Below are 14,205 nucleotides of genomic sequence, written 5' to 3'. Positions count from 1 at the left end.
CCAAGTGCAGCCCGTCATCGGGACCAGAGCCTCCCGCGTCCCTGGCCCCGGCGCGCTGGTTTTAAGGTGGAATTCCAGGAAAACGGCGGGAACGCACGAACGGAGGAACTCCTCGGAGAAGGAGCAGCTTTGCAGATGGATCCTGAAAGCAGGCAGCTGGCCACTCTGTAGAAACCCTCGCCTGCAAAAGCAGCGTTTGTCCCCCTTCACGCGGGACCCGCCTCTCTCTGCCTCCCACCCCCAGCAAACCCCTTGCATTTATACCCCCAGAGCCTTCCAGGACCGCACAGACACCCAGTGACTTCAGACGCGGGACAACGCACAGGTCAGCCTCGCCTCTTGTAGGCTCTCGCCCAGCGTCCTGAGCCTGCGCCTAAGCCTGGTGCCCGGCGCCGGGTCGCTCTGTTTGTTCCCGGGCACGCGCGGCGGGCACGTGGGCCCCCGAGGGGGCAGCCTAGCAGAGCTCTCGCGTAGGCCCCCAAGCTGCCGGCACTGGGCCCAGCTCCCCGAGACCGTGTTCTGCTCTCAAACACATGAGTTCAATCTGAATGAACCCACTTTTTACCCTTCAGTGTTGGGTTTTTTTTCCTTCATGTTGAGTTTTGTTTTATCGAGGTATGACTTATACAGAATAAAATTTATCTTTTAAAACGTTTAGCCTACAGTCATTTAAGCAGAGAACTAAGACAGAGAACAGTTCCATCAACCCCCCAAACCCCCCTATGCCCCTTGGTGGTCAAATTGTCCCCCATACCCAGCCCCCGGTCACTCCCGTCTACTTGCGGTCGCTATAGTTCTGCCTTTTCCAAAATGGCAAATCCACAGAATCGGACAACAGGCAGCCTGCGTGTCCGGCTCCTCTCATGTGCCTAAACTTCATCTATTTTTTTCAGTCCTACTGAGAAATAATGCACACCCATTACTGTGTACGTTTGAGGCATACCATAGGATACTTTGATTTACGTGTATTGTGAAATGGTCACCACACTGTCGGATCAGCTGACATCCATCTTCTCATATAGATACAATAAAAAAAGAAAAGAAAGAAGAACAGGAAAAAATTCCTCCCTGTGATGGGAGCCCTTAGGACTTACTCAGCCACTTCCCTCTGTCATGTGGCAGTGAGCTATGGTCACCGTGCTGTGCATTTCATCCCCAGGGCCGATTTATCTCCTGGGTCATAACTGGACATTGCTAACCCTTTGACCAGCAGAATCTAAGAAGAAAAAAGAAAGAAAGAAGACTCATGGTTATGAGAAGCAGAGGGTGAGGGGAGGAGGAATTAGAGGAACGTGGTCAGGCTTTTGTGTGAAAACATTTTTATTTCATGTGGGCAAATACCTGGGAGCAGAATTGCTGGATCATAGATAAGTATATGTTTAACTTTCTGAGCAACTGTCTGACACCTATAGTGGCTGAACCATTGTGTTTCCCTAGCATAATCACCATAATCTCTCTCTCTTTTTTAAATTTGTTATTAATTTATTTTTTGTTACAGATGTTTCTCCTTTTTTTTCCCATTGACACCCTCCTCCCCACCCCCTCCACCCCATACCGAGCTTTTTTATCCATGTCCATTGGTTATGTGTACATGCATATAAGTTCTGTGGTTTATCTCTTCCCTCCCCCCACCATCCCCTCTTCTGTGGGTTGTCAGTCTGTACCCTACTTCCATGTTTCTGGGTCTACTGTATTCCTCAGACTGTTATGTTCATTATATTCCACAGAAAAGTAAGATCATGTGATATTTGTCTTTCTCTGCTTGGCTTGTTTCTCTGAGGATAATACTTTCCAGGTCCCTCCATGTTGTCTCAAAGGATAAGAGATCTTTCTTTCTTACAGCTGCATAGTACTCCATTGTGTATATGTACCACAGCTTTTCTATCCATTTATCTACTGATGGACACTTGGGCTGTTTCCAGATCTTAGCTATTGTAAATAGTGCTGCTATGAACATGGGGGTACATATATTCTTTCTGATTGGTGTTTCAGGCTTCTTAGGGTATATTCCTAGAAGTGGGATCACTGGATCAAATGGCAGTTCAATTTTTAATTTTTTGAAGTAACACCATAGTGTTTTCCATAGTGGCTGCACCAGTCTGCATTCCCACCAGCAGTGCACTAGAGTCCCCTTTTCTCCACACCCTCGCCAACACTTGTTGTTTGATGATTTGTTGATGGCGGCCATTCTGACAGACGTGAAGTAAAATCTCATTGTTGTTTTAATTTGCATCTCTCTGATGATTAGTGATGTTGAGCATTTCTTCATATGTCTCTTGGCCATTTGTATGTCCTGTTTGGAGAGGTGCCCATTTTTTAATTGGGTTCCTTGTCTTCCTTTTGTTGAGTTGTATGTGTACTCTATACATTTTGGAAATTAACCCCTTAGCTCACATATTATTGGCAGTTATGTTCTCCCATACAGTGGGTTGCCTTTCCATTTTGATGATTGTATCTTTTGCTGTGCAGAAGCTTTTTAGTTTGATGTAGTCCCATGTGTTCATTTGTTCCTTTGTTTCTGTTGCCTTAGGTGATGTAGCAGTGAAAATTCTGCTGTGTATGATGTCCGAAATTTTGTTGCCTACATTATCTTCTAGGATTTTTATGGATTCATGGGTCACATTTAAGTCTTTTATCCATTTTGAGTTTATTCTTGTGTATGGTGTAAGCTGATGGTCTAGTTTCATTTTTTTGCATGTAGCTGTCCAATTTTCCCAACATCATTTATTAAAGAGGCTGTCTTTACTCTACTGTATGCTCTTGCCACCTTTGTCAAATATTAATTGAGCATAATGTCTTGGGTCTATTTCTGGGTTCTCTGTTCTCTTCAACTGGTCTATATGCCTGTTCTTGTGCCAGTACCAGGATGTTTTTATTACAGTAGCTTTGTAGTATAACCTGATATCCAGTATTGTGATCCCACATACTTTGTCCCTTTTTTCTCAAGATTGCTGTGGGTATTGGGGTCTTTTTTGGTTCCATATGAACTTTTGAAGTATTTGTTCTAGTTCTGTGAAATATGTCCTTGGTATTTTAATGGGGATTGCATTGAATCTATAGATTGCTTTGGGTAATATGGACATTTTAATGATGCTAATTCTTCCAATCCATGAACAAGGTATGTGCTTCCACTTTTTAATATCTTCCTCTATTTCTTTTTTCAATCCTCTATTTCTTTTTTCAATGTCCTGTAGTTTTCTGCAAATAGGTCCTTTACTTCTTTGATTAAGTTTATTCGTAGGTATCTTAATTTTTTTTGCCGTGATGGTAAATGGGATTGTTTTTTAGTTTCTCTTTCTGTGACTTCATCATTGGTGTATAAGAATGCCATTGATTTCTTGATATTGATTTTGTATCCTGCTATTTTGCCAAATTCATTTATTAAGTCTAGTAGATTTTTGATGGAGTCTTTAGGGTTTTCTATGTGTAATATCATGTCATCGGCAAATAATGACAGTTTCACTTCCTCCTTTCTAATTTGGATCCCTTTTCTTTTTTCTTCATGTCTGATTGCTGTGGCTAAGACTTCTAGTACTATGTTAAGTATGAGTGGTGAAAGTGGGTATCCCTGTCTTGTTCCTGTTCTTAAGGGAAATGCTTTTAGTTTTTGTCCATTGAGTATGATGTTGGCTATAGGAATTTCATATATGACCTTTACTATGTCAAGATATGATCCCTCTATTCCCACATTGCTGAGTCTTTTTATCAGAAATGGGTGCTGGATTTTGTAGAATGCTTTTTCAGCACGTATTGATATGATCACGTGGCTTTTATTCTTCATTTTGTTTATGTGGTGTATCACATTTACTGATTTGAGAATATTGTACCAGCCTTGCATCACTGGGATGAATCTCACTTGGTCATGGTGAATAATTTTTTTGATGTATTTCTGGATCCGATTTGCTAGTATTTTGTTCAGGATTTTGGCGTCTATGTTCATCAGGGATATTGGCCTGTAGTTTACTTTCTTTGTAGCGTCTTTTTCTGGTTTTGGAATTAGAATTATGCTGGCCTCATAGAAAGAGTTTGGAAGTCTTCCTTCTTCTTGAATATTTTGAACTAGTTTGAGGAGAATGGGTGTTCTTCTTTGAATGTTAGGTAAAACTCCCACATGAAGCCATCTGGGCATGGGCTTTTGTTTGCTGGGAGAGTCTTGATTACCTCTTCAATTTCCTTAGTGGTTATTGGTCTATTCAAGTTTTCTGTCTCTTCCCTGTCCAGTTTTGGGAGACTATGTGTTCTAGAAATTTGTCCATTTCACTTAGATTGTCGAATTTGTTGCCATATAATTGTTCATAGTATTTGTTAATGATACTTTGTATTTTTGTGGTGTCAGTTGTTACTTCTTCTCCTTCATTTCTGATTTTGTGTATTTGGGTTCTCTCTCTTTGTTTCTTGGTGAGCCTAGCTAAGGGTCTATCAATCTTGTTTATCTTTTCGAAAAACCAGCTCTTTGTTTCATTGATCCTTTGAATTGTTTTGTTTGTTTGTTTTTTTTTGGTCTCTATGTCATTTATTTCTGCTCTGATCTTTGTTATTTCCTTCCTTCTACTTGCTCTGTGGTTTTCTTTTTGTTTGCTTTCTAGTTCTTTAAGTTGTGAGATTAGATAGTCAATTAGAAATTTTTCTTGTTTCTTGAGGTAGTTCTGTAGTGCTATGAACTTCCCTCTCAGAACTGCTTTTGCTGCATCCCATAGATTGTTGTGTGTTCATTTTCATTGGTTTCCAGGAAGTTTTTAATTTCTTCCTTGATCTCCTCGGTAACCAATTCATTGTTTAATAACATGCTATTTAGCCTCAATTTGTTCCAATGTCTTTGCATGTTCTTGTTGCAATTGATTTCTAGTTTCATGCCATTGTGATCTGAGAAGATGCTTGATATGATTTCAATCTTCTTGAACTTGTAGAGACTTAGTTTGTGTCCTAACATGTGGCTTATCTTTGAGAATGTCCCATGTGCACCTGAGAAGAATGTGAATTCTGTCATTTTGGGGTATAATTCTCTGTAGATATCTATTAAATCCATTTGGTCTCGTGTTTCATTTAGAGTCTCTGTTTCCTTGCTAATTTTTGGTCTAGAGGATCTATCCAGTGATGTCAGCGGGGTGTTGAAGTACCCTGCTATGATTGTATTGCTGTCGATTTCTCCTTTGAAGTCTTCCAGAAGATTTTTAATATATTTTGGTGCTCCTATATTGGGTGCATATATGTTTACCAAGGTTATATCTTCCTGTTGGATAGATTCTTTTAATATTATGCAGTGGCCTTCTTTGTCTCTAGTTATGGCCTTCATTTTGAAATCTATTTTATCTGATATGAGTATTGCTACCCAAGGTTATTTTTTTCCTTTCTGTTTGCTTGGAAGATTTTTTCCCATCCCTTCACTTTCAACCTATGTGAGTCTTTTGTTGTGAGGTGGGTCTCTTGTAAACAACATATATATGAGTCATGCTTTCTTATCCAATCAGCTACTCTGTGTCTTTTTATCAGAGCATTCAATCCATTTACTTCTAAGGTGATTATTGATATGTACTTAATTATTGCCATTTTTTGTTTAGTGTGGTTATATTTTTCTTCCTATTTCTTCTACTAATTACAGTAGTCCTTTTAATATTTCTTGCAGTGCTTGTTTGATGCTAATGTATTCCCTTAGCCTTTTTTTTTTTTTTTGTCTGGGAAGCTCTTTATTTGACCTTCTATTTTGAATGATAGCCTTTCTGGTAGAGTAGTCTTGGATTTAGATCCTTGTTTTTCATGACCTTGATTACCTCATGCCATTCCCTTCTGGACTATAGTGTTTCTGTTGAGAAGTCAGCTGATAGCCTTCTGGGGGTTCCTTTGTAGGTAACCTGTTGCTTATCTCTTGCTGCCTTTAGGATTCTCTCTTTGTCTTTAATTTTTGGCATTTTAATTATTATGTGTCTTGGTGTGGGCCTGTTTGGGTTCTTCTTAACTTGGGGCTCTCTGTGTTTCTTGAACTTGAATGCCTTCTTCCTTCACCAAATTAGGAAAGTTTTCTGAACTTGAATGCCTTCTTCCTTCACCAAATTAGGAAAGTTTTCTGTCACTATTTCTTCAAATATATTCTTTAACCCTTGCTCATTTTCTTCTTCTTTGGGGACTCCTATGATGTAAATATTATTACATTTGCCATTGTCCCACAGTTCTCTTAAGCGGTCTTGCTGTTTTTTAATTGTTTTTCCTTTTGGTTTTCTGATTGGTTGATTTTTTCTACTCTGTCTTCTAATTCACTGATCCGGTCCTCAGCTTCCTCTATTCTGCTGTTTAGACCTTCCAATGTGTCCTTTATTTCTGCTATGTCATTCTTCATTTCTTCTTGGTGGTTTTTAATTTCCAATTGGTTTATTTTCAATGTTTCTATTTCTTTACTCATGGTGTTGATGTCCTTACTCAAGCTGTTGAGCTTCCTCAAGATCATGGCTCTGAATTCTAGCTCTGTTAACTTGCTTAACTGCACCTCATTTATCTCATCTTCGGTAGAGGTCTCTTGTTCTTTCATTTGGCATTTGTTTCTTAGTTTAACCATTTTGGCTATCTCAGTGGGCTTTGGAGCCTGCCAAATTTCCCCTGTGGGTGTTGGTGTTCTGCTCTTTGTGGCTCCCTCTCCTGGGTTTGGATAAGCGAGGGAGGATCCACGTTAAACACCTCTGATAAGTCTTACTTTCCTGGGTAGAGTTGCAAGCCCAGGAATGATTCAGTTATCCTCTAGCTTTTTGCCTGGAGGCTATGAGTAGCAGTTACTTGAAGAGCCTTGGGTTCTCAGTTGAATGAAAAACTCTTTGCCCTGGCCAGTTTGGCTCAGTGGTTAGAGCATCAGCCTGTGGTTCAGAGAGACCTGGGTTTGGTTCCCACTAAGGGCACATATCTCATTTGCAGTTTGTCCCCGGCCCTGGTTGGGTTGTGCAGGTGGCAGCCACTTCATGTTTACCTTTCACGTTAATGTTTCTTTCTCTCTCCCTCCCACTTTATCTGAACAAAAAATAGAAAAATGTCCTTGGGTGAGGATAAAAAAGAAAACTCCCTCAGGTGTTCTATGTAAGGGGATTTCCTGAAGGTGGGCCAGATGCTGGTTGTTAATGAGCCTCAATTTGCATTTCAACGGCCCACTAGGTGGGGTTGAATCTCTGAGGGAGGGGCTGCTGCCTCTCCCCAGATCCCTGGGAAGGAGTAAGATGACCACCATCCTGTGTGGCCACAACTCAGCAAAAGCTCTGAGCGCCCTCCAAATCCCGAGTGTCCTCACAGTTCCAGTCCAGTCGCCCTCCCTCTGCCAGAGCCCAAGGTGAATGACTATGGCTATTTTAGCTTCTGTCCCAGCTCTGTGCTGTGGAGACACTTGGGACTTTAACCCCGAGGTCGCTGCTCACAGCTTAGACCTCTGCTGTCTGTGGGCCCCCAGTCCCCCTCTCGTGCCTCCACAATCCTACCAGGATCGGTTCCGTGTCCCTGGTTATATGGTCCTCGCAAGCTGCTCTTCTGTTGCTTTTTCCGACGATTTGTCTTTATTTTAGTTGTAATTCCAGTTTGGTCCTGGGAGACGGTCTGTGTAGCTTCTGTTCACTCTACCCCCATTGTGGAATCCCTGCCATAATCTCTTTTAAATGTTAGCCACTTCAATAGATCAATAGTGTTTTAGTGGTATTTCAACGAGGTTCTGACTTGCTTTTCTGTAATGACTGATGATTTTGAGCATCTTTTCATATGCTTTTTATTGGATATCTATATGTCTTCCTTGGTGATTTGGCTGTTCATATCTTTTGAGTTCTTTGAGTATCTCCTAAGTAGGAAGTCATTTCCATTTTTCATCAGGTTTGTTCTGGAGGAAATCTATTCATCTTGTGGTTGGAGATCAATGATCTCTTAAGCTTCCATGAAGCTGGTTAAAATGCTGACTCCTGGGCTCCACTCCAGACCTACTAAATTATAACCTCAGAGGGGATGCCCAGGGATCTACAATATAAAAAAAGTTTTCCAGGTGATTCTCATTCACACCAAAGTTTAAGAACCAATTTTCTACAGGAAGGTGGAGCCCGGGGTGGGGAAAAACCACCCTGTGAATCCCACCCTCTGCCCACCCGGTCGCACATTTACTGGATGATATTCAGGCCCCATTAAACATCAAGGTAACCTTGGAGGAGAGTCACACACAGGACAAAAGCGTGCGTGTGTGTGTGTGTGTGTGTGTGTGTGTGTGTGTTGTGTGCCGGGCATGCTGATGATCCTGGTTACCAAAGGGAGGGGAAGAGGCTCTGGGCTGAGCAGGTGTATGGACTCAACTTTGTTTTTAGTACCGTTTTTTCCCCTATAACTTCTATCCCTCAGTGCTGACAACCTGAATCCTCCAAGCTTAAGGTGACCACTACTTTGATTTATAATATGTGGGAACAATCATTCTCAACCCTGGTGGCACTCAGGAATTACCTGGGGATTCCTGGCTGGTGTGGCTCAGTCGGTGGAGTGTCATCCCAGGCACCGAGGGGTTGCAGGTTGGATGCCTGGGAGGGGCACATGCCTGGGTTTTGGGCTCAGCCCCTGGTGGAGTGTGCAGGTAGCAGCCGATCAATATTCACACGTTGCTCTCACATTGATGTTTCTCTTTCTCTAAAAACCAATTTAAAAAATCTTTAAAAAAAGAATCATCTGGGGAGCTTTTGAAAAACACCAGCGTCTGTGCCTCCCTGCAGACTCGTGAGATGAGAAGCTTTTGAGCGGGACCCAGACAACAGTTCCCGTAAACCTTTCTGCAGGGTCCTCTTGCAGCCCAGCTCAAACCGCTACTGCAGGGGCTTTAACATGTCGTCCTAATGCTCAGAGTTTCAGTCCGTATCCTGGGTACGACCCATGAGTCATCTTAAACCTGAAAGAGCTTCCGGAGATGATGCAAACGACCAGAAGCATTTTCTTTATTGTGCATTCAGTTCCCACAGATCCCTGGCCCTGCTGGCTCCGTGCTCTGCAGACCTCTGGTCTCCTAGCCCGGCGCTCCCGTGGCTGGCCGCCCTGTCGTGTGCAGAAGTGCGCATGTTCGTCGTGTAAGCCAGTCTGGGTGTAGGTCTCTGTGACTTAGAGCCGAAAGCATGCTAACTTATGCAGGGTCTCAGGGGTCCGGAGACTGCTGAGGCCTTGGGGTGGATGACAGGAGACTTCACAGGGAATGGTTCCCCTGAGCAGACCCTAAGGATGTAAGTTTAACGCATTTGCAACTCGCTCTGCATTTTCCGCTAGATCACCTATTACCTTTCTCATGACCTTGTAATAATACATATCAGTGCCGCATGATTGGCATTTGTTTTTCACAGATGAGGGAACCGGTCAGGGGCTTTTTTGGCTCCAATTCTTAGAGCAGGAAGGTAAGAACCCTGGGTCTTCCGATCCCCATTCCACAATTTCTTCCACCACGGCGTCAACGCTGCCAGCACTAGTTACAAACCAGCATTTAGACATAGTTGCCCAGCAAGCTGTCTAGAGGTTACTTACGTGAACACACATGCAACCGATTTGCATGGTGGATTTCTGTTGTTGCCCTCAAGGGATGCTCGATAGGTCCTGGGGACGTTTAGGAACTCAGCATTCGATCAGTAGTTCCCAAAGTGCGGTTCTGGCACCCAAAGCAGCAGCATGACCCGGGGATTTGTGGGAAATGTAGATTCTCCGGCCCCACCCCAACCCGAGTCATGCTGTCTGGGGAGGGGCCCAGCAAGGCGTGTTTCACAAGCCCCCCAGGTGACCTAGTGCACGCTACAGTGAGGCCACCACAGAGAAGCTTCCTCAAGAAACTGCAAAGCCCAGGAGTCTCTTGTCAGGAGTAACACGGTGTTGCTGACGCCCACCTGGCCCCTCTCACGCATTCCCATTCCGGAGCCCACGCTGTGCCCACTGGGCCAGCTCACCTGCCTGCAGTGATGGACGGGAGACACTCTGCAGAGACCCTGCCCTGAGCATCCCGGAGCCTGCATGAGTCTCCTTTCTTCTCTCCTTTCTCTTCCTTCTTGCCACAGTTGTATTGAATGTAATTGACACACCACATGGCTCAGCATGTAAGGGATGTCATTCAGTGGCTTGTAGCATATTCAGAGTTGCGCCACCATCACCACAAGAAATTTTAGATCGCTCTTATCACTCAAGAAATCCTGTACCCATAAACCATCACTCTCCATTTCTGCCCAACCCTTTAGCCCCAGGGAAGCACTCGTCTTCCTGTCTCTGTGGGTTTGTCTGATCTGGACACTGTATATAAATGGAATCATTCCACGTGTGGTCTTTTGTGGCTGGTCTTTTGCTTAGCATGGTGTTTCCAAGGTTCATCCAGGTTGTAGCGGGAGTGATGCTTCATTCCTTTCTCTTGCCGAACAATATTCCGCTGTGTGGACATACCGCCTGTATTTATCCATCGATACGCTGATGGGCATTGGGGCTGTTTCCACCTTACGCCTGGTAGAAACCAGGTCGCTATGAGTATTCACACAGAGGTTTGTGTGGCCAGATGTTTTCATTTCTCTTGGATAACCTAGGGGAGAAGTTGGCTCGCTACACGGTGACTCTGTGTTTAACTTGTTAAGGGACTGCCGGACCGCTTTCCAAAGCAGCTGCACCGCCACATCGGAACACCCCAACTTCTTGACTTCCTCCCCGGCACGCGTTCTTGGGCCTGGGCTCTTCGGATCCCGGGAAGCCACAGCCACTGTGGTGACACTTTCCGGAGCCTGGATCACCCCTGTCTGGCCGCCTCCTCGGAGTCAAAAATCCCATCTTGAGAGATTCTGAGTCCACAGCTTTGGCCTGACCTCAGCGGGAGCCCCCAGAACGGCTCTTGAATCAACGTGAATCTTGAATTTCGGGGGCTTGATGGACACCTTGAATCTCTCCACAGGCGTAGGTCCCTGCCGTAAAGGACCCTTTCCTGAAATTTATTGCTATGAATTCATACCAAGAGGGGATACACCTTCTACCTTCAAAGACACGAATTTTAAATTCAACACTCCGGAGAGAATCAGGTAAAAAAATATATGGTGAGTGTCTTAACTTTTAACCCATACCAGTGTTATAAAATTTTAATCCAACAACTTCAAATTGTAAGCTATAGGTTACTTTCTGTGTACCTGTAAATAAAATTAAATTTTCTCAATGAATCAAACTCTCCACTTGCATTGTGATTTCAAAAGTATTTCTGCAGGAAAGAAATATCTGGGCCCCAGACTGAATAGGATCAAATAATCACATTTTGATAAGAGCTAAGATTCACCTGCGAAACCTTGGCCCGATTCACTTAAGGGACCACCCGTCCTGAGGTGACCATTGTTTGGTAATGTCAGGAAAGGAAACTGAAGGCCAATCATGTCGCTGACTGGTATTGACGGAATTACACATTTCCTTTCGAACGTCTGCGTAGCAACCGCAGTGCTTCAAGGATGGATCCAACAGGTTGGGCAGGAGACGAGGCAGCTGGGAGGTGAGAGGCACACAGCAGAGGGAAAATGTCGAGATAATGTCGCCAGCATAACGCGGCTAGACGTCCCCATTTGGAGAGAAAGGAACTGGGTGTCTTAGCACCTGCCAAACCACAGCCCTTTTCTTGCTTACGCTCTTGTTCAGACTGTCTTATCCATGTACATACTTCCAAAGCCCAAGCCAACTTCTGGCCCATCGTCTTGGCAAATTCTTCCCTTCCTTCTTCCCATCTTTGGCAAAAAAGTGAGCACAGGAAGCAAGAATATCTGTATATACTTCATCGTCCTGTGGCAGCATCTGAAATGCCATTAGAGTCAGTGCCTGGGGCCAAGGTGTGTAGTCCCCAGCTGGTCCCTCTCTGTCCTGCAGCATTTCTGGAGTGGGGGCCACTTGAAAGGGATTGTACTATTCGCATCACGTGTGCCGTGGTCTCCCAGGTTGCACTCCTGGGGCGTGGGGCAAACCAGAGACGGAGGAGCCAGGCAGGTCCGTGCTGATGAACGTCAGGAACACAGGAGACCCTGCGACACGGCGAAAGCCCCGAGTGCCAAGGGGGACAGGCAGGAGGGAGGCCACAGGGAGAAGGCAGAGAGAACCGTGCAGAACCGCGGGACCAACTGCCTCCTGGTCACATTCTCCCCGAACTGTCCCAGTCGGCACCCCGTCTGTGCGCTACTCTCGTCTCAATGTGACGGTTACTTTATTTTGAAAACGTTGCACATGGTAGGCAGTAAAAATATTTGTGGGATGAATGACATTATCACCAACACCCCTGAGCCATATGACAGCAGAGTGAAAAATCCTTCTCGCTAAGACGCGGTTCTGACGCTGAGGTCCCGGGAGCTGGCTCTGCTCGGGGACCATGGGGCCGTCGACCCAGGACAGATGCCGTCAAGGTCACTCTCTGGGGGTCTGCATCCCACGCTTCCATGTACTTCGCTCTAGGCCATTTCCTGGGCTTTGCATGTGCCCACGTTGATAATGTCACTATCACACTACTCATTGTATTGGTGGCATTTTTTTCACGTTTATTGAGTTTATTGGGGTGACACTGGTTAACAGATGATCTACCTCCTCCCTCCCCCGCCGCCCCGGCAATCACCACTCCGTTGTCTGTGTCCGTGAGGTTTTTCTTTTTCTTTTATTTTTTGATCCATCTCTCCACCCTGCCCCCCCAACTCCTCAGCCATAAAAAAGAAAGAAATCTTACTCTTTGCGACAGCGCGGAGGGACCTGGAGAGCGTCATGTGACGTGAAATGAGTCAGTCAGAGAAAGACAAGTGCCATGTGATTCCACTCCTATGTGGAGTGTAAGGAACAAAATGAACTAAGGAGCAACATGGGGACAGACTCATGGACAGAGAGCAGGCTGGGGGGGGGCAGGGGGTGGCGGGGGTGGTGGTGGCATTTACTGAACATCTAACAAGTGCCAGGCCCTAGAGAAAGTGCGTTTGTCCGTGAGCACTGGGGCTGCAGGAACATCCGTCTGACTTCCAGGTGAGCCCGAGTTCAGGGGGCTCGAGGCCCAGTGAGGGGGGCAGTGGAGCTGGGCCGCCCCCGTGCGCAGCTCAGTCACGACTCCCAAGCGCCGCGCTGTGCAGCGAGGGCACTCCGTCAAGGTCACTCACAGTATTAATTGCAAAGTACAAGAGAGCTCAGGGCTCCGGAGGAATAACAGCTGCCGGGGCCCTGGTGCTATGTCAGCTCCATTCAGTCGGGGGCTGCCAGCTCTTACTTTTCCGAAGCTGCGCCCAGGAGAGCCCGGGGGTCATCAGGCAGAAAGACGCGGGAGCTGATCGGGCAGGGTGGGCTGCCTCCGTGCCCTTCTGAAAGGTGGGGGTGATCCAAGGACAGTCTGAGGCCTGCAGGTGGCCTTGAGAGGTGTGCCCTTCCTCTGGGACCCTGTCCCGGGGCCTGTGCACCGAGGAGTCCGGCCCGCAGGCTGCGCTCTCCCCGCGGAGTGGGGCTGCCCCGCGCCGTTCCCCTGGGAGGGCCCCACCTCCGGCGATTCCTGTCCTCACTGCCTCCTCCTAGGCCAGCCTGGTGGCAACTGCCTGGCACCGGCCACTAAACCAGAACCATGTCTCGGGTCCTTCCTGCAAAGCAGTCCCAGCAAGGTCTGGCATGTGCTGGTGACACCAAACCAGCCTGGGCGGCCCGGGCTCACCCTCAAACCCCTGCACCCCAGCCCTGCCAGCGTTGGGAGGTGAGAACCCCGCTCCATGGTTAACGTGCAGCAGCTGTCTCATTTCACCTCAGCACTCCGCTGTGCCTGGCCCGGGTATTCCCGGTGTCCTAACTGGAGCTGTGGCTGGCCAGGGGAGGGCCATCACCCAAGACACACCCTGGAGACGGTCAGACTGAGCTTTGCCTGGTCTGTCTTGAAGGAGGTGCTCTCCCGGCGGCCACGCTGGGGTGCGGCCGCTCCCTCCCGCTCCCCTTGCACCAGCTCCAATGGCAGCCAGTGCCCCACGCCCCTTGCGGGCCCCCGAGTCCAGCTGAGGGCTGGGTCCTGGCACCTTTCATTCCCAAGCCCAGCGGGACCCCAAGCTCTTCCCTCACCTGCCCTCTCCTCCCTGCAGCTTCATCACGTTCCCTAGACTGACAACACCTGCCTTTGCGAGCGATCGCCGGGCGCCGGAGTCACCTTCAACCACGTGCTGAGCCCTGTTCTCCGAAACCTGGAAACTTGACTCAGGAATCTTTCAAAAATCGGGGTCGTTTCCCCATCCCCCA

This window comes from Molossus molossus, unplaced genomic scaffold (genome assembly GCF_014108415.1).
Source record: "Molossus molossus isolate mMolMol1 unplaced genomic scaffold, mMolMol1.p scaffold_m16_p_20, whole genome shotgun sequence".
Taxonomy (NCBI): Eukaryota; Metazoa; Chordata; class Mammalia; order Chiroptera; family Molossidae; genus Molossus; species Molossus molossus.
Note: the sequence above shows the minus strand (reverse complement) of the source record.